Source organism: Perognathus longimembris, chromosome 21 (assembly GCF_023159225.1).
Source record: "Perognathus longimembris pacificus isolate PPM17 chromosome 21, ASM2315922v1, whole genome shotgun sequence".
In the NCBI taxonomy this organism is placed as follows: Eukaryota; Metazoa; Chordata; class Mammalia; order Rodentia; family Heteromyidae; genus Perognathus; species Perognathus longimembris.
The window spans coordinates 20031576-20051475 of NC_063181.1; positions in this window are offsets into that span (position 1 = coordinate 20031576).

Sequence of the window (19900 nt, forward strand, 5' to 3'; positions counted from 1 at the left end):
CGTAGAAAAAGAATGAAAGCCTGAGAGCCTGGATTTGAAGAGATGTGCTCAGGAAATCCATATATTCCCCAGAACCCCAGGGAATTTGTGGCTGGTTGGAGGAGAATGCTTTTCTTATCTGAAGTATCTAATAGATATGAACGCATTATATATATCCTTTCCAACAGACTATTTGGCAGCAAAATCATTTCATATGACTTTCTTAGCAAAATTACAGGTGACCAAATAAATGGCTTCATTTACTCATGGCCCTACATTATCCCAACTTTTATTTAGTAGTTTTCCTCCTGTGAATTATTTCCTCTTCCTTTTCTAAGCTTGTGTCATTTAATGGTGAATAGTGAATTTTGCACTTATTTGTTCTACAGAGCTGAAGTGAAGAAAGAAGATGTTTTTATGGTTTGAATATCTGTAAAATTTTAAGAAAGTTGGAGAGTCCAGAGTAAACTATTTATAGACTATTTTTGTTTTCAGTACAATAGTTAATTTTACAATGAAGTGATAAAATATGATGTTAGACAACATTTGTCAATGGTAAGTTAAAAAAACAATTCTGTAGTCATGATTCATAATGATATTTACCTACATATTATTTAAAATTATGTATATTCTCTGAAATGGAATTCTATACCTCCATCAGAAGGAACCACACTGCCCCATTCGTAAAGAAATGGGAGGACCTGGAAAAAATCATACTAAGTGAAGTGACCAAGACTCAAAGAAACATAAACCTTATGGTGTCTCTCATAGGGAATAGTTAGTACATGCTTAGGCTAGTCATAGTAGAAGATCAAAATGCCCCAATAGCTACAAAATACCCTATATGACCACATAAGATGATGCCCAGTGAAATAAACTCCCTGTTTTGGAAACAAGAGTTATACCATTGCTGTAATTATTTTCAAAATGCCATGTGAACTCATACTTTTTTCCCCCCCTCTTTTTCCTTGTTTGTTTGTTTGAATAGTTTCTTCAGTTTTGGTTCTCTTGTATTTCCTTCCTGTGCTTGTACCCTGGCTACCATTGTATCTCATCTGAGTACCCTGGATGCTTTTTAAACAGGTATTAGAACTGGGAAAGCGAGAGGGACTACAAAAATCGAGAGATTAAGAACAAAAGGCAAAGCATTCACCAAAAAGCAACACTTAAAAAACCATTTGGTGTAAACCAACTGCAAAACTCTTGGGGGTAAAGGGGAAGGGAGGGAGCAAATGAAGGAAGAGGTAACAAGTATAACAAGAAATGTACTCACTGCCTTCCATATGAATTTGTAACCACTCTGTACCACACTTTAACAATAAAGAAAAAAATAAAATTGTGTATACTTTATAAATATACTGCATTGATATACTACAAAATAAGTTATGTACATTAGAGAACATGTTACTTATATTTTCGTTCCATCTTAACAAGTTAACACAAGTAAAAACAAACATTAAATATACTGTGACAGGAGTTACTGACCCAAAGTTACATCTTTAGCATGGAGGTTCTCTCTCAACCTCCCTGCACCTGCTACACTTGTTGTCCAACTATTAAGTGGACAAGTAAGTGAATTCAGATTCTGGCCACGTATGATGTAATCACAGGATAATTTGCAAATATCTAATTATTTTTAAAAAAACACATGGATATAGTTTACTAACTTTCCAACCATATATTAAAATTAACTGTAGGTAATCAAGTTAAATGAAATATAAATGAGTTCTTACTACTAGTATATTGACAAACTGCTTTCAGTTGCAGAAAATGATACTGTATTGCAAGTAAATGTTATCTATGGAAATTAGAGGGTTTTTATGAACACTTACTTCCTATGTCAGTGCTGTTCCTGGGGCTAGATTTTGTTGCACAGAAGCTTTGCTTTATTCATTCTTAAGTACCTAAGAATTTCCACAGTTGTTTCTACATGTTTGCATGGATTTTATAGTATCCACTGCTGTTCATCAACTAAAATTTGTCAACAGTTCCATGTTCAGAATGTAGTGAAATATAGTAGACTATAAAGAGTTATTACAGTTTTCATTCTCAAACAGAAGTCTATAAACTTGGCAATTTATGAAAGTTAAGTATATCTATTTATTTAAAATAATATAGCATTTAAAATAGTATATTAATTAATATTTTACATTGTAATATTATTTCAGATCCAAATTTGCATCTCTTTCATGGCTTATAAGACTATTCTCTGTTTTAGTTTATTTTTATTTTCATTTATACTAGTTACTAACTTCCAGTTCAAAAGGTTCATGTTATCAAATTATTACTTCTATGAATTATTAGACTATGATTACTAAGGCATTAAGTACACTGACTTTTATATAATACCAGAAAAATATCCTCTAATAATATATATATAATTTTAATCAATGAATGGAAACAGGTATGTTTAATATGTACAAATATTTTCATCAAATATTGTTTTTATATTGTCATTACCAAAGAATCCTTAGACATAAATATAGAGATGAATTTTTAAATTAACAAAAATTGTTTATAGTTGTGAACTGGAAGGTATTAACTACATTTATTGTCTTATAAATTGTCATTCTCTTTAGAAATAAATTCCTTGTTTAAAAGAAAATATATTAGTAGGTATGAATTTTAGGAACAACAGTTATAGAGATTTATAATTCTTCAAATTCAAAGGAATAAGTCATAAATTAGGGGAAAACAACCATTTTAGTATTGAGCTCAAGATAGGAAATTTATTTTTCATAATCCCTTATGCTAGAAATAACAATGTTTTAATAATACTAGCACTTCTGTGACTTCTATAATTTTTAGGTGAGTCATATATGGTTTTAAAATTTGAGGTATACATGAACGTAAACAGAAATCATTTGAAATGAGCAGAAGCAGTTCATTAGAACACTACCAATGTTTATGTTCTTGCTTTTTATTTTTTCATTAGTCAAACAGGGTTCTCTATCTTTATCTGATGAGATAACATACACACACACACACACACACACACACACTCAAACACATGCATTGCATTGTATTCAGTAATTTCCATATTTCTGACTGCTCTCTGCTGAAATTAAGGAGGATATTTTCCCAGATAAATTTTTAAATGATGTCAACTTCTTATTTTAGAAATGTATAAAATATACTACAATCTTTAAATTATATTTTTTCTAATTTTTTTCTTTTCTTTCACTTGCCACAGCCTTCACATCCAGGAATTTAACTGTTCTTTACCTGTCAATCTTCATACTATTTTAGACATTTAAAAAAAATCTTGATTATATAGTAAATGATTAAAAGAAAGAATAAGAAATGACATTGACATATATTTGCATCTCATTCATGAATTTCTAAAATATTATATTGGTTCTATTTCTTATACATGCAAATCATTTCACTATCTACCTTGCAAACAGTTTTCAAAATTCAATATTAATAATTATGGTAAGGCATTTTATGTATTCATTATACCTTTAATAAAGTGGAGTTTGAGTTCATATTAGTAGTGGTAATACAAATCAGTGTACTTTACTCTATTTTATTATATAATATTAAATAAATGTATTATTTATCTTTGCTTAATATTTAGACAAGAGAATATAGATTTATGTGCATTTTAAGTATTCTGTAATAATGAATAGGTGTTTAAAATAGTATTAGTAAGGGGAAACAAAAGTAATTATGTGAAAATAGAGTCCTTAATAAATATTAATATATACATGTATCAGAATGGTTGGATATTTTTCTAAACAAGAACATTAAATGATCTAGAAAAATGTTATGGGGTTTATACATATAAACATTTTATTCTTTCTTCAACAAGCATTATCTTTTACATAATAAATCAAACCTGTATAGGTACAATGTGTTTGTTGTAAGGTGTTTTATATTCCATAAGAGACATGCTGAATTTTAATATGACAGGACCTTTAATGGCACCTTTCCTTGTTTTTTGTATTGTATGAAAGACAGAAGAAATTCCCGCTAGGCTATTAAAAATGCAAAACTGCTGTGCACTTGCCTAGCAGCATCCTCCTGTGGACCTATTCTACATGCTACTTCTGCCCTGCTAAAAATATTTGCAATGTTTTATTCTTCCTTTCCTACATCTAGGCAAAATGAGGAACTTTTTTCCTGTTTTCATTTTGCAGTATTTCTTTTTTGTTTCAGTAAAGAATTAGCTCCAAGAACTGCTGAATTTTCCTTGCCAAATTACTTTGAAAAGTGACATTTGTATGAGGAAGAAAATTATATTTGAGGAGATATATGCCAATTAACAACAGCATTCCTACTAAAAAGTAATAACAGACTATATTCAGAAAACTTACTGACAGAAAGTTAACTGGAATATAATTTGGACTAACAGCACACAGGTTCATGAAGAAAAATAATCCAAAATATTAATAGAATTGAAATAAAAATTTTAACTTAAAAACTAGCAGAAAATATCTAAATTGAGAGACAAAGGACAAAAAGAAAAACCATTCCAAAAGCAACAATTACAAAACCATTTGATGTAAATCAACTGCACAACTCTTGTGGGGAGAGGGAAAGGGGGAGAGGTGGGGGAATGAGGGAGGAGGTAACAAGTTGAACAAGAATTGTACATGATCACTGCCTTACATATGAATCTGTAACCCCTCTGTACCACACTTTGACAATAAAAAAAAGTTTAATTAAAAAAACTGAAAGAGGACCAAAGACATTTCAATGCTAAAATAAGTTTATGCTAGATATTATATGTATCCTATCATTTCAATCCCCTGAAGAATGCCTTTATCTTGTATAAACTATTGTTTTGTCCATGTTAGGTGTAAAAATGGGGTAAGAGGAAACAAACTGCTCTCTACGTTCACATAGATAATAACTTCACTTGAATAAATGAACTAAGATCCTGGGACTCGGAAAATTCCACCCAAAACAAGATAAAGTCCAAAGCTTTTGACATAAAATAATTAATCTTCAATTTATAAGATATGATTTTGACAAATTTCAGAAATCCTCAATTCTGACTCAAACAACAATGTCACATAATCTTACCTAGTTATGTTATTTTCTGTCCAAATATGTCCCTAAACTTTTAAAGGAATTTTACTATTTAAATGTTTGTTTTCATAGTAAACATTAAGAAAGAATTTGTAAGTACTGAGGAGCTGATCAGGAAACAAGATAATTACTAGTGAAGATAACTAATTTCAAGATCACTTTCCTCTAAGACTCAGTGCTGTTCAAAGAGAACAGATGAGTTTGATGGTTTCAAACATGACCCAGGAATTATACAATGTTTACTCCTATCTATCTATATTTTCTAGTTAAATTTTAAATCATGACATTTTTATTGTGTTCTAGAATAAATGTCTGTTTGAATTATACCTCTTCTTATAGTTACTGATAGTGATTCCATGCACCATTTCATTTGTTCTTTTTTTCCCTTTATTTTCAAAGTGAATTACAGAGGGGTTACAGTTTCATATGTAAGGCAATGAGTACATTTCTTGTTCAAATTGTTACTTCCTCCCTCATCACCCCCCACCTCCCCATTCCCCCTTACCCTCTCTCCCCAATGAGTTGTACAGTTGGCTTACACCAAATGGTTTTGTAAGTATTGCTTTTGGAATGGTTTGTCTTTTTATCCTTTGTCTCTCCATTTTGGTATCCCCTTTCCCTTCCTTAGTTCTAATACATGTATATACAATATCCAGAGTACTAGGATCAGATACAGTGATAGTGAGGATAAAACCACAGGAAGGAACCAGGACTGGAAAAGGTTATTTTCCTATTCTCCAAAGTTCTCATTGCTATTGAGACTTTTGTGGTCTTTGAGACAATTATTTTCCTTTCATTTTATATAAGCTTGCTTTTTTTTTTTTTTTGCCAGTCCTGGGCCTTGAACTCAGGGCCTGAGCACTGTCCCTGGCTTCCTTTTGTTCAAGGCTAGCATTCTGCCACTTGAGCCACAGCACCACTTCTGGCCGTTTTCTGTATATGTGGTGCTGAGGAATCGAACCCAGGGCTTCATGGATAGGAGGCAAACACTCTTGCCACTAGGCCATATTTCCAGCCCCATAAACTTGCATTTGAACTTAGGAAAGAGTTATAGAAAAAAAATTGTCTCTATCTAACTAGGACTGAAAACTCATTGAAATTTAAACAGGAAGACACCTTGCATTCTTATGATAAATCACTTTAAGAAACATCATTTCCTCCCTAAAATATATTTAAACAATGATAAATTACAGTATAAGCATGTACAATTGCAGTTTATATTTGATAATGTGTGGGAGAATGATTCTCTGACCTGTGGTGGACTCAGCCTCAATGGGGGTACACCTCCATTAAGGAATTTTCTGTGTTTGATGGCCGAAACAAACCAATTGATCATGAGACATTCCTCCCCTGATAAGAGAGGTCCTTGGAAGATTTAATTACGCAGTTACATGGGGAGGGGGTTTCTGTGTGGGGGGAGTTTTATCGCTAAGATAGTTAACTCAGCATAAACAAGCAGTTAGGAGATAAATTTAGCCTTGCCTTGACCAGTCTAATCCTATAATGTATTGGCAGGTGTAGCCATGTTTAGATAAGTCTTATCTTATGATCTATATGTTTTTGTTTGAATATTACTCAACCCTATTCCTAAAACAGTATATAAGTCTAGGCCCTCTTAAAATAAAGTGTGTATTGGTTCATTTACCTTTGCAACCCCCATGTCCTGATTTTCGCCGTTTCCGTTCCCGGGACCAGCCCCATCTAGAGGGACACCCTGACAATAATGTTTTCTTAGGATTATTGAATATGCATTCATGAGAAAATGTATCTAATTTTTACTCCATTTTTTCCCATTTAATAATATAACTAGGAAAAAGAACCCTGTATTAGTGTTGGAAGTAACAGAGTTTGAATTTAGGGCTTTACCCTCATTTAGCATATTCTCTTCATATTTTTTATATAAGGTGTCACCTAGAATGATGATTCTCCTCATCTCAGCCATCTTTCTTCATAACTTCAGTGACTGACACATGCTATCACATGGATATACTAATTGAGAATAACTCTTAGCCTTGTCCCTGAGGGGGCCTCAAACTCTTCTTCTCTAATCACCATGTCTCCTGTAGCTAAGAACACAGGTAAGAACCAACCACCATAAAGGAGAACTCATAGATTTGCTGAGAATGTAAATTAGTACAAACATTAATACACAAAAAAGTTCCTAAAATAGAAAAAAAAATAGAACTACTGTGCAGTCCAAGATTCCCACTACTAGTACAAAGCCAAAGAAAAGTTTATTATTAAAGACATTTGAGTTCCAGATTGTTGAAATAGTCAAGACTAGAATTAACTAAGATATTCAAAGATGAAATAAAATATAAAGAAAATATTATGTATATATGTATGTATATACATAAATATATGTATATTTATAAATGTATATCATATATAGTTAGACATGATATATAATTATAATTATATAAATATATAAATTAAAGTATATTTTCATATATAATTTAATAAATTTATATTTTATTTAATTTATAAATAATATAAATTTATATTATATTTAAATTATATTATAAATTATATATTTATACATAAATATAAATTATATTTACATATCATATATTATATACATAAATATATAATATACATAAACATATGTACATTTATGTATATGTATAACCATACATATATACATAATATTTTCTTTATGTATATTAAACATACAATTTTACTCGTTCATACAAGACATGTTATCTTGTCATTTATATGTTTGAAAGGAATGCGTTAAATAAAAATAAATCCAAAAAGCAAACATCCAATGTTCTTTTATCAGTTATGGAAGTTGAAAAGTTGATGTTCATAGGAAAAGGTGTTACAGTAGTCATAAGAAATAAAGAGAGGAAACTAGAGAACTTGTACAAAAACATGGTTTAACAAGGTTATTTCTATAGTCTTATAGAACACTAGGGTGACCTTAATCTCTAAAATATTATAATGTATTTCAAAATAAGTTAAGGAGTTTGAAATTTTCCACTACTTTGCTTTATTAAAAATTGAAAGAGATTTTAGGCATCCATTATTCAATTTCTAGCTAAAATTGGCCAAATATTTAAACAGATACAGACAGTCATTGGATTGATAAAGAATATGGTTCACTGTTCTTTCCTTGATGTGTGTTCCATTGGAAACCTCTGAATCCATTAGGAAACATAAAAGAAAAGCATGATTCTACATTTGTATTCTTCTGTGTTTTGTAGTATTGTCCCTCACTTTGTCATTTAAATGAGAGAAACATGTTATTGTTTTCCTTTGTTTTGACATACTATCTGTCCACTCTGTTACAATAATGGACAGTCTAACCTGTTATATAATAACCTTTACTTTTTGTTAAGCTGTGGAATTGAAAATTATAAATACTCCAGACATAAAAATAAATTAAAAATAGTCAAATGATATTTATCTTAAATATTCATATCAGATCAGTGTGCAAAAGATGCATGTGTCACATACTATGCTGAATACCAGTAATATGATCAATTAAGATTAAAAAGTAAGACAAAATAAAGCTCAAAAAATTAAGGTAAAATAATAAATCACTATTTTTTTCTTATTTATTTTCAAAGAGATGTACAGAGAGGTTACAGTTTCATATGTTAGGCATTGGATTCATTTCTTGTACTGTTTGTTAGCTCCTCCCTCATTCCCCCTTCTCCCTTTCCCTTTTCCCTCGCTCCCATGAGTTATTCAGTTGGTTTACACCAACCGAAGTATTGCTTTTGTAGTCATTTGTCTTTTCACTACTTAAAGACATTGCATTTGTTTAGTCCTTATTTAAATGAACACATATAATATAAAATGACTGCAAGAAAAATGAATTTGGCTGTAGTGTTTTGTTATAAAACTCTCTGGCTACCAATTTCAAGACAGGAAATATCTTTTTATGATGATTTGGCACAAAAATATGCACTACTTAATGATTTAAATTAAACTAGTTTCTGATTATCCAGAGCAGTTTCAACAAATCAACCATCTATAATATTTAGTATTATGTTGTTGGGCAGTATTTTGTAGATCTTACAAAATTACTATTATTTTAAAAAATATTTTCCTTCCTTCCAATCAGATGAAGAGAAAGCCCCTGTGAATTTCAGTGTTTTCTGTCCAATATATTTATTTGTTTTTACACATCAATTGCAGACACAGAGATTTAAATTGCTAAGATAGCCAGCACATATTATCACAGTCAGGCCTTTTATACCAGTTTTGCACTGGTATAAAATACATTGTACTCTGCTTTTGGTTTTTTGTTTTTCTGCATTCCTTTCCATTTGAACTAAATGCCTCCATTAGTAAAAGTACAGGAAATAGTGGGGGAGAAATGTAGTTCCTCTAATCAAATGCTTTACAGGAGTTAGAATTTCCTGTTAGTGTCAAATTTTACCTCAACCAACTACTAAACTCATTCAATTCCAACATCACCCCCTACTGTTACAGACTGCATTGTTGACTGAACAATTCTACAGTTTATTTTCAAAACTACTCCAAGTTCTCTCTGAAGTTTCAATTTAAAGTAAAACTAATATAAATCTATCATTCGGCTGGAATGCACTGGAAATATTTTCTTCAGTTTTATTTCTTTATGAAAAATCCCAAGCCATCACCTTATTATACAGTAAAATAAATCATGAAGAAGAAATAAAACACATTAAAGTTAGTCTAACTCTGAGAGGATTATATTTAGAAAGAAAATTAGACTGATAAGAGAGAATTAATTAAAAAACAATGTATATAGAAATAAACACAAAACGGCCTGATGACCATATTACACAGTGCACACATTCATAAGCACAGTAACAAAAAATCAAATAATAGAAAGTCAGCTAAGCTTGAGTAACCTAACTAGATAAACAAAAACTAAAATCAAAAAAGTTTGTGAATGACAATAAAATGGTGAAGAATAACTCTTTATGAAAAGATAGAGAATAGAAATTAAATTTCATGTAAAGACAGGGAGGAATATGCCTGTAATTTTTAGTGAAATTTCAGTTTTGATATTAATTCCATTTGGAATCCATTGAATTCTCAAAGGTCTATATCTTCTAAACAGAGATGTTTTATTAGATGGGACTTGTTTTTTATCTTAAATATGTTTACTTCTACAATTTTCCAAAGGAAGCTTATAAATAATTGAGTCCTACCTTAGATACCTTGGTTAAAATATCTAGAACATTACAAGGTCAATTAGATTTCAGTTCAAGCACAAACTGAGCAAAATAGTTAGCAATAACTATTTTGTGTGGAATGATGTATCTATTATCCTGTCCACAAAGGGGGACATATTATAAGCATCATGATTTGAAGATGTTCCAAGAAAAAAAACAGAAAATCTGATACAAGAAATTAAGAACTCCAGAAAACAAATACATGCATATTTATTAATATTTGTTTCCAGTATTAACCTCAGAAGATAAGGTTTAATTTCATTCCCACTGAGTATTAGATGTGTGCATACACAATATGTTCTTAATCATAAGCATTATATCACATAAAGTTATAGGCTTGACATCACTTCTGATGATATTTAAGTATCCACAGAGATCAGACATTCAGGTTGATGATGGTGGAGCTGAGTCTCAGCTCAGCTAAGTATGAGTTGAATGTTCTGTGATCGGTATGGGGTGATAACAGGAGAGTCCTCCAAGTGACAATGCTAGGTTATTTCCATTCACCTGTGTATTCACAGAGGAGGCAAGTTCTTCATCATATTTCTGGGTCTAATTGTCATCAGAATCTGAGCTTATAATGTGTTCGGGGGCTTTCTGCTCTTGCTTTTTTTTTTCTTATTTATTGTCAAAGTGATGTACAAAGAGGTTACAGTTTCATACACTAGGCCTTGGGAGCATTTCTTGTACTGTTTGTTATCTCTTCCCTCATTCTCCCCCTCCCCCCAAACCCATTCCCTCTTCCCCCATGTGTTGTTCAGTTGGTTTGCACAAAATGATTTTGCAAGTATTGCTTTTGGAGTCCTTTGTCTTTTTATCCTTTGTCTCCCGATTTTTATATTCCCTTTCACATACCACACTGAGCGGGCCGATCTCTTCTGCTCCTGCTTTTGTAAGATACAACAGCAGTATTAAACTGCACAGCTCCAACCTGCAATCAGCTCTTCAGCTAGAGGACTGGTGCCGTTCTCATCTCAGTCCTCTGGACTGTTTGCTTCAGTGTTGTCATGGGGTACAAGAGCTAGCAGAAGTTGACACCTTTCATGAATTTTGCTCTCATTGACTACTCAGATCATATAATAAAAGGTCTACAATTAAAGATTCTTAAACAGATGCATATGTCAGCATTTATTTCACTGCATTTCCCAGAAATGTTATTGATGTTCCACTTAAAATATTACCTCTCAATAGTATTTCCTTCTGTGGTTATTCCTCATCCAACTTGTTTTTAGTAGGCCATGAAGCTGTAAGATGTGTTGTTGTTTCATTACCAAGGGTACCACTCTGGGCCTCGTGGTTACTCAGTATGTGCTTCATCACTTGAGCCATGCTTCCACCCTGAATTTTGCAGAATTTGTTCATGATGGAAGCTCACAGAGTTTCGTGCCCTCCTTGACTTCTAACAGTGAATCATCAGATATCAATCTCCTGTGTAGACAAGAATACAAATGTGAGCCAACAGCACCTAGAAAGACTTCTAGCCATCATATTACCAATGAAGAAATGAGAAACATTCAATCCTCAAAACTTGAGACCATGAGATTTGCTTAACTTCAACCTTACTTTTCCAAGATAGATTAGAAATTTTCCAACAATGTGGAATGCTTGACGAGAAGAGATTAAATTTTGTAGTTTTTTTTTTAGTAAAATATAAAGAAAAAATATGACCTAATGCTTCTAGAATGCTGAACAAACTGGACACTAAATTCTTTCTCAGAATATTTCCAGGCTCTTTTAATTAAAATTAGGACAAATAGCAAGCAAATCATTACTATTCATCTTTCTTTCCAAGTATAGAGGATTAAAACAAGTAAGGGAAAATGAGGCAAGGCAAAAAAAGTTTCAAAATTATTTAACAGAGAATCTAATTTAGAAGTTCTGAGTATCATCATTAGTGAAATGTAGATTGTTGAAATGAGAATTACACTAACAGGAAAAAGATCAGTGTCTTCAAATTTTATTTAAAACAAAATATTTTAAAATTTATAACACTGCAAGAGATTCTGAGTTAAAGTTGAATTTGGGCTAAGAAGTTATGATTTAAATATCAGTATGAAGCGGTCTTAAAAGCCCATTTTCTTTTTTTTTTCTTATTTATTGGCAAAGTGATGTAAACAAAGGTTACAGTTTCATACATTAGGCATTGGATACATTTCTTGTACTGTTTGTTACCTCCTCCCTCATTCCCCCTCCCTCTCCCCTGATGAGTTGTTCAGTTGGTTTACACCAAACAGTTTTGCCAGTATTGCTTTTGTAGTCGTTTGTCTTTTTACCCTGTGTCTCTCAATTTTGGTATTCCCTTTCACTTTCCTAGTTCTAATACCAGTATATACAGTTTCCAATATACTCAGATAAGATACAGTGATAGTGCAGGTACAACCACAGGAAGGGGATACAAGAGGATCATCAACAATAAAACTATGGTTTCACATGGCGTGGATGGCCAAGAGACATAAGAAAAAGTGCTCTACATCACTGGCCATAAAAGAAATGCAAATCAAAACAACATTGAGATTCCATCTCACCCCAGTAAGAATGTCTTATATCAAGAAAACTAACAATAATAACTGTTGGAGGGGATGTAGCCAAAAGAGAACTGTACTTCATTGTTGGTGAGAATGTAAACTGGTTCAGCCACCCTGGAAAGCGGTATGGAGATTCCTCAGAAGGCTAAACATAGAGCTCCCCTATGACACAGCAGCCCCAATTTTGGGCATCTACCCAAAAGACCACAAACAAGAACACACTAAAGCCATCAGCACAACAATGTTCATCACAGCACAATTTGTCATAGCTACAATATGGAACCAACCCAGAGGCCCCTCAATAGATGAATGGATCAGGAAAATGTGGTACATACACACAATGGAATTTTATGCCTCTATCAGAAAGAATGACATTGCCCCATTCATAAGGAAATGGAAGGACTTGGAAAAAAACTATACTAGTTGAAGTGAGCCAGACCCAAAGAAACATGGACTCTATGGTCTCCCTCATGGGGAATAATTAGCACAGGTTTAGGCTAGTCACAGCAGAGGATCACAAGAGCCTAATAGCTATGCCCCTATGAATGCATAAGATAATGCTAAGTTAAATGAACCCAATTTTCTTTTATAGATTTTTTTTCCAGAGCTGAGGACTGAAGTCGGGGCCTTGTGCTCACCAGGCAGCTACTCTTCTGCTAAGCTAAATCCCAGCCCCCCCATTTTCAAAATTGTACATTTTATTAATACCCAAGTGGTTTCCATCTATATTTACCCATTTACAAGGTACTATGGTTAATGTCACTTTAGGACTGTCAATGTAGTAAATAACACAAATAATAGAGAGTTTATATTGTCCATGCTCACATTAAGTGTTGAACTATGTGACTAGCGAGCATTGGCCAATTGATGCCATAATTTACAAAAGATTGATCACACTTTTCAGAGAACATAGTTCTTGTGTGGAAATTACAACTTTCAGTACATTTTGAAAGTATAACTAAACATTTCTCTCAATGCTTACCTCTCAAGTAATAACATTTTGTTTTGTCTTGCATAAATATTGCAATGTATTGCGTTCATTAATATCCAGAATATGTGAATACACTGTACAGTTTTGTGTCAGACCAACTGTCTTTATGAATGATATTTTGTAAATACTTCCCGAGAAATAACATGCTCACTTGTACAAAGGAAGTGGTTCCTTAATTACATTTGTAATGCAAGTAATATACAAATTAACTTAGAAACAAAAATTTTACTTCAAAAATTGACTCAACATATGACAGAAACTTTTTTCATACGTATGCTTATACTACAAATGTATCATCTGGTCAAAGTAAGCTGTATAAATAATACATTTCATAATTTACTTCCGTATAAATACTTTTCAGTTTGAATTTTCCAATCATAGGGCTTGAACTCAGACTCTGGATGCTGTCCCTGAGTCTGATTGTGCTTCAGGCTAGCACTCTACTACTTGAGCCACTGTGCCAATTCTGCCTTTGTCTGAACAGTATATCAGAGGAATGCATCTTGTGGACTTAACTGCCTGGACTGGCTTAGACCCATGATCTTCAGATCTCAGGCTACTGAGTAGCTAGGGTTACAACTATGAGCCAGTGGCTCCTGGCTTGCATTGAGTGTTTACCAAACTTCTGATGATTTGAGCATTTTAGCTTTGTAGTCATAATAAACACAAATGACAATATTGTTAGTTTTAATCTGTTATAACAATTGATTTATTTTTACATCTTCATAGTAAAACAATCATTTTATAATTTAATGGAACTATATCAGAACATTCTTAGTAATCATTCCTGTTGCCCCAAAGATTTTCACTTACTATTCAAAATGTCCATGTATGTATTCGTATATATGTGGTTTCATTTAAAAATTAAATGGTTAATGCTGAGCATTTTTAAATGTATTTATACCAATGAAATCTTACGAAACATCTCCTAGAGTAGGCATAATTTTATTAGAATACTATTTCTGATAAACATAATACACAGCTATCTATCCCTTGGTTGACTTTGTATTGTTGTAATGTAAATATTATGTCAATAAAATGTTTGAGAAACTATGCCTTAGTCACTTAAATTTTGCCAGGTAACTTTTTCCTCGGTGGATAACCAGTAGAAACATCTGTATTTCCAATCTGGCCCTACACAGGAGCTGAAACACAGTGTGTCATGATGAATATAGGATGTAGTGTGAATTCAATTTCCATTCAAAATATTGTAGCTTATTAGAACTATTAATTACATCAATTCTATACATTTTACTTTATAATAAGCATCTTACAGAGCTACTTTATCTCAATCTGTTTCTGGCTGTATCTTTAGAAGCTTTGAGGCATTCATTATTTTTCCCCAATTGTGCTAACCATTTTTTCCCATCTTTTAAAATAGATTTGTATATTATTTTGTCATTATTATCTCATTACATCATAATTACATCATAATGGAATTGCTCAATGATTGTGATTTTTCACTGCCTTGTAAACGATCAACTAGCACACTCCTGGCCTGCCTGTAGTGGATTTCTCATTTAAATTGCCATAATATCTTTCAGGATTCAGTTCAAAGATTGCACACTTCTCTGGATGATAGAAGTTGTGAATGAAGTGTTCATGTCATCTTTCATTCTCATTCCATGTGATTCATATTTCTTCTTGAAACATTTAGGCATTAATGATTTACATATTTTATACATAACTTTATCTTAATGAATGAATGAGTGAATGTTAACTCTTAATACCACCAAAATTGTTTAGCCACATGGATGAATGGCAAACATCTAATAACTTTTTAATCTAAGCCACACCTCTGATCATGTACTTCAGATATGAAAGTTTTAATATAAAAAATAAAAAGGAATTCATGCCACTAATGGAAATTTGGAACAGCAATGTTCAAGAGATCTTTCTCTAGGGATAGCAGCTTACATGTCTATTGATGTCAGTCCTTAAAGTTTCTCTCAAAAATACAAGGAAAAGTGAATGAGTCTCAAAGATTCTTTTCGTTACCACAAGCCCACTCAGAACCCTGAAACTTATTTCGACCATTATGGTTATTTCTGCTCTTCCAGCTTCTACTTTTGAAAGTGTCTCTTAAATTCTAAAACCTACATCTTTTTGTATCTCCTCTGAAATACAGAAGAAAATTTACTGAGAATTATCTCAGTATTTGATAATTATGATATTAAAAATGAGTAAAATAGTTTTCATTTCTTTTATTTTTATGGGGAAAGAATTGGTTTATTCCAACATTTTAAATGAAGAAATGGAGGCTTATATCCCTTACGCACATGGTAGTTCTTCTACAGAAAATATGTCCTTAATTACCTATCAATGCTAAGAATTTATATATAACACATTGATATACACATACATATGTATGTATATTATATATGTGTGTGTATGAATATACTGTCAGTATTTCAGCCAAAACATCCAATCTCCTAAATATATTTCTCTGATTTTCTGAGGTATAAATGTACTTCATTCCATTAAAAAAGTAAGAAAAAGACATGTAGTTTAGAAAAAAAACCTTCCAGAATTTTGACCCACTAAACTACAGCTATGATGAAAAGATTCTCTCTAGGAAATAGTGCAGAGATATTGCTCAAGCCTGTGCATTCGCTATGAAAATACGTGTCAGCATTTTCAATCTGTAGAATTTAATTACAAATATTATCACATGTATTATATAGTTCATTGATATGTTAACCTAATTGATAAATACATATGCATAAAACATAAATATCAGTTTGGCATGACGACAAAGGAGAAACAGTTGAGATAGCAGCATTTTTTATGAAAAATAGAGGAATTGTGACTTTGTAGATACAGGGATTAAGACAAACAGAATGCACATTTTAGACAAGGTATGAAGACATTTCAATGACAGAGTAACATATAACTAATATTGACATTTCACATGCTATACCAAGTTACTCACAATGTACAAAATAATTTTATATACAAAATAACTGTATTGATCTAAATGTAAGCTCTTATCAAAATGCATTTATAACCTCATGAGATTTGACCATTGCATTCATAAAGAAAATTTGTATATCATTCCAGGGATTAACCAAGCTTCTCAGAAGTGACAGTCATCTGGCTTGTCACTCCCATATGGATACTTTCAGAATGAGATCATCGGCTTATCTTATTGTGAAGATGGAGATGAGTAAGGATGTTATTTTTCTTTCCTTTGTATGTAACTTGAATCAACTATTCCAGTATCATTTATATTGATAAAACATTCTGAAAATTTGAATTCAGTATTTTTCCATTTGTGGTCATCTCATTTATATTTATAAATTTTGATATTGTGTATTTTAGTGCATGTTGATGTACACTGTTGCAGAAATATTTTAAATTCATTTTAGCTGAAGTCACTGTCTACTTTAATAATGAAAACAATGAATATTAAACAATTATAAGTCATTATAGCTCTGAATTTTACAGTGAATGAAATATGACCAATAGGTCATGAGACCTTAAAATATTATTTTGATATACTCTATCATATGCTTTAAAATAATATTTTCATATATTATATCACATAACATAAATGAGTTCATTAACATCGGAAACACCCTGCTATGGTATTCTTTCTACTTTTCCTGTGCAGACCCCATAATCAGATAACATACATATAAATAAAACATTTGGAGCAAATTATCCATAGCATATTGATATATATCTTTTGTCCTAGAAGTTGAACCCAGTATCCTACACATACAATTATTCCTGGAAAAATAAGTGCTGAGATAAAATACTTTTAAAGCATATATGGGATTAAATAAAAATACTCTTATTCTAAGCAGTGTCATTTAAATAAAGAAGAATTATGAATCTGGTATGGTCCAGAGAAATTTGGTAGGTCAAATTTAGTTCACAAAAAATTATATAAAATAAAAGATATTAGAGTCCATGAAAGTGTGCCCAACAGCATATTAATTTATGCTGTTTCTGGGGTCATAGAAAAATACATCATAAAAGTTTTAGAGTACATTTAATATAACTGTTTTAGATAAATTACCCTTCAGAATCCTTCTTATGCAAACTATTAATTTGGAAGATCTGGAGTTTTGTATAATTGGAAGAATGATCAGTAATCTAAGGTGCACAAAATACTAATTCAGAAGAATCCTGGTATTTACATTTTAACTAATGCTCTAATTTTATTATCTTTACTTAAAAAACAAATAAATATAATTGCAAATTTTCATTGAGAAATCTGCTAAAATGTAGATAATACCAATATTACTACATTCTTTTACCCATTGCAAAGCTTCTTCCAATGAAGAAGCCACTGAGATAGAAATGTCATTAAAGTGGGAATATTTTCTAACATATGAGGATAATATTAAATCATTGAAATCAAATAGGTGTTGGTGGTCCTTGTCTGTAATCCTTGCTACTCAGGATCTGAGACCTCAAGAAGCAAGAATCAAAGCTTGATGTTCAAAGCCAGAACCTTAGGCAGAAAAGTCCAAGAGAATCTTATTGTCAGTTGGACAGCATATATGCCTGCTGGAAGTATGACTCAAGAGGACGGGTTTAGCTTTGAGCAAAAATATGAGCACTATCTGAAGGCTCTGATTTTAATTCCTGCTACCAGCATAAGAACATGTAACTAAGTATTACCCTTTGTTTGTATATTATATTCATCTATTGAAATCATTTCATCTTCCTTGGGAAGTGCTTTGATACTAAAATAAGGAAGTATTTGCTGTTAGAATTTGCCAAACAAAAATTCTTTTCCCTTTCCCCATTGTACATACAGATTTCCTGAATCCTAATATTTGCTTAATATTTTTGAAATGTTTTGTTTGTGATAAGCTCACCATGCAGACTATACTACTTAAAGGAAATGTCAGTCTCCTATGAAAATGATGCTAGTCATAAAGGTGCTTAAGTTCTTTGATTTTCAAAACATGATGGGAAATATTTGGCATATTTTCAGTTTGAGAGGGAATGAGTTTCAGCATAAAACACATTCAGAAGCTTGTGTGATTTTACACTGATTATTATAACTTGGTAAGAAGAAGGCATGATTTATTATATCTGTCTTCCTAAGTAAGATAAAACATTTGAATAAAAGTTAATTTTAATCTTCAAAGTTTGAACTATATTTCAAGGAAACAGGAAAGTGCAGAGAAGCTATCCACAATGTCAAGAGAGAGAGGACAAGAACTGTTCAGAGAACTGATATTACTCAGTCAGGAAACTGAAGGTGTTTGTACCACTTAAACGAAGGCCAATGCTGTAAAAGATCATAACAGACTGTGTTGGACAGCAGATATTTCTGTTCAAAATGAGATTAAGACCTGTTCATTTGAATAGTTTTAGTTGAAAAGAAATGAATTTAGTTTAATAATATAGTGCAAACAAAGCAATAACCACAGCAAAAAAGGACAGAAGTATGAATTCCTAAAATATATTTGAAATCGTATACGATATAGAAATGTGGTAGATAGTGATACTACCTTTTCTTTGTACACCAAGATGTGTAGAATTCTGCTTTCCTATTAGTAAACCTCTGCTATAACATATTAGTATTTATTAATATAATTTATTAATATTGCATTACTATTACTGTAATATTAGTACATTAATATTACTTGTTACTACTTATTATTACAATTGATATGTTTTCAATTTTCTTTACTGTTTTTAAAGGTGACACAAAGTGAGTTACTTTACATACATCAGGTAATGAGTACATTTCCTTTTGCATAATGTCTTCTGTTCCCTCATCCTGTACCTTTAATCTCCACCCACGAGTTTCGTAGTTCACTTTCATCAATGTCCATTGCAGCCAGTGTGCTTCACTACTGTACTTTTTCATATTTTTTGTCTGATTTTGTGCCCTCTCCCCACCTTCTTACAGATGTGCACATGAATACACCATAGATGAGGTAAAAAATAGAGAATTATCATAAAAATAAAAAAATAAATTAAGAAAAAAAAGCTGTTGGTTTCGATATTTTTGAAGTCCATTTCAGTATGTATATTATTTTACATACATATGAAGAGGTGATTGGATATTTGTGATACTCTCCTATGACTATCCTGCTTTGGTTTTTCTGTATGTGAGTATCTGTATGATTTGTCATATCCCAGTGCATTTTAGATCTAACTTCCACATATCAGGGAGAACATGTACCATTTGCCTCTCTGATCTTGGCTTACCTCACTTAACATGATTT